The following is a 2,104-nucleotide window of genomic DNA, read 5'->3' on the forward strand; positions in this document are numbered from 1 at the left end:
TGTCAACTTTCGAAAAAACGACTAAGTGTCACCTCTCTGAAAAAATGGCAAAGTGTCAACTGCGAATGTGGTGGTGCATGGAAGGAAGTGGAGGACGGCCGCCTCCTTAAACACAGGCCGAAGAGGAGCGTCAGGGCCGGCTCCTTAAACACGGACCGAGTGTCGCCCTTAACACAGACCAAGCGGAGGACGGCCGCCTCCCTAAATACAGGCCGAACCGGAGCGCGAGGGCCGCTCCTTAAACACGGACCGAGTGTCGCCCTTAACACAGACCAAGGGGAGGACGGCCGCCTCCTTAAACACAGGCCGGAGAGGAGCGTCAGGGCCAGGCTCCTCAAACATGGACCGAGTGTCGCCCTTAACACAGACCAAGGGGAGGACGGCCGCCTCCTTAAACACAGGCCGGAGAGGAGCGTCAGGGCCAGGCTCCTCAAACATGGACCGAGTGTCGCCCTTAACACAGACCAAGGGGAGGACGGCCGCCTCCTTAAACACAGGCCGGAGAGGAGCGTCAGGGCCAGGCTCCTCAAACATGGACCGAGTGTCGCCCTTAACACAGACCAAGGGGAGGACGGCCGCCTCCTTAAACACAGGCCGGAGAGGAGCGTCAGGGCCAGGCTCCTCAAACATGGACCGAGTGTCGCCCTTAACACGGACCAAGGGGAGGACGGCCGCCTCCTTAAACACAGGCCGGAGAGGAGCGTCAGGGCCAGGCTCCTCAAACATGGACCGAGTGTCGCCCTTAACACGGACCAAGGGGAGGACGGCCGCCTCCTTAAACACAGGCCGGAGAGGAGCGTCAGGGCCAGGCTCCTCAAACATGGACAGAGTGTCGCCCTTAACACAGACCAAGCGGAGGACGGCCGCCTCCCTAAATACAGGCCGAACCGGAGCGCGAGTGTCGCTCCTTAAACACGGACCGAGTGGAGGACGGCCGCCTCCTTAAACACAGGCCGAACAAAATGACACAAAGTGTCAACTGCGAATGTTGTCCATCCAAGGAAGGAGCGTGATGCCCGGCCGGCTCCTTAAACACAGGCCGAGAGTCGCCCCGGACGGTCCGCCTCGCGGCGCCCGTCTGCTCGGATAAAATGACACAAAGTGTCAACTACGAATGTTGTCCATCCAAGGAGGGAGCGTGATGCCCGGCCGGCTCCGAAAACACAGGCCGAGAGTCGCCCCGGACGGTCCGCCTCGCGGCGCCCGTCTGCTCGGATAAAATGACACAAAGTGTCAACTGCGAATGTTGTCCATCCAAGGAAGGAGCGTGATGCCCGGCCGGCTCCTTAAACACAGGCCGAGAGTCGCCCCGGACGGTCCGCCTCGCGGCGCCCGCCCGCTCGGATAAAATGACACAAAGTGTCAACTACGAATGTTGTCCATCCAAGGAAGGAGCGTGATGCCCGGCCGGCTCCTTAAACACAGGCCGAGAGTCGCCCCGGACGGTCGCCTCGCGGCGCCCGTCTGCTCGGATAAAATGACACAAAGTGTCAACTACGAATGTTGTCCATCCAAGGAGGGAGCGTGATGCCCGGCCGGCTCCGAAAACACAGGCCGAGAGTCGCCCCGGACGGTCCGCCTCGCGGCGCCCGTCTGCTCGGATAAAATGACACAAAGTGTCAACTGCGAATGTTGTCCATCCAAGGAAGGAGCGTGATGCCCGGCCGGCTCCTTAAACACAGGCCGAGAGTCGCCCCGGACGGTCCGCCTCGCGGCGCCCGCCCGCTCGGATAAAATGACACAAAGTGTCAACTACGAATGTTGTCCATCCAAGGAGGGAGCGTGAGGCCCGGCCGGCTCCGAAAACACAGGCCGAGAGTCGCCCCGGACGGTCCGCCTCTCGAGGCGCCCGCCCGCTCGGATAAAATGACACAAAGTGTCAACTACGAATGTTGTCCATCCAAGGAGGGAGCGTGAGGCCCGGCCGGCTCCGAAAACACAGGCCGAGAGTCGCCCCGGACGGTCCGCCTCTCGAGGCGCCCGCCCGCTCGGATAAAATGACACAAAGTGTCAACTACGAATGTTGTCCATCCAAGGAGGGAGCGTGATGCCCGGCCGGCTCCGAAAACACAGGCCGAGATTCGACCCCGGACGGGCCGTCTTC

This window comes from Syngnathus leptorhynchus, unplaced genomic scaffold (genome assembly GCF_054491065.1).
Source record: "Syngnathus leptorhynchus isolate UIUO unplaced genomic scaffold, UIUO_Slep HiC_scaffold_161, whole genome shotgun sequence".
Taxonomy (NCBI): domain Eukaryota; kingdom Metazoa; phylum Chordata; class Actinopteri; order Syngnathiformes; family Syngnathidae; genus Syngnathus; species Syngnathus leptorhynchus.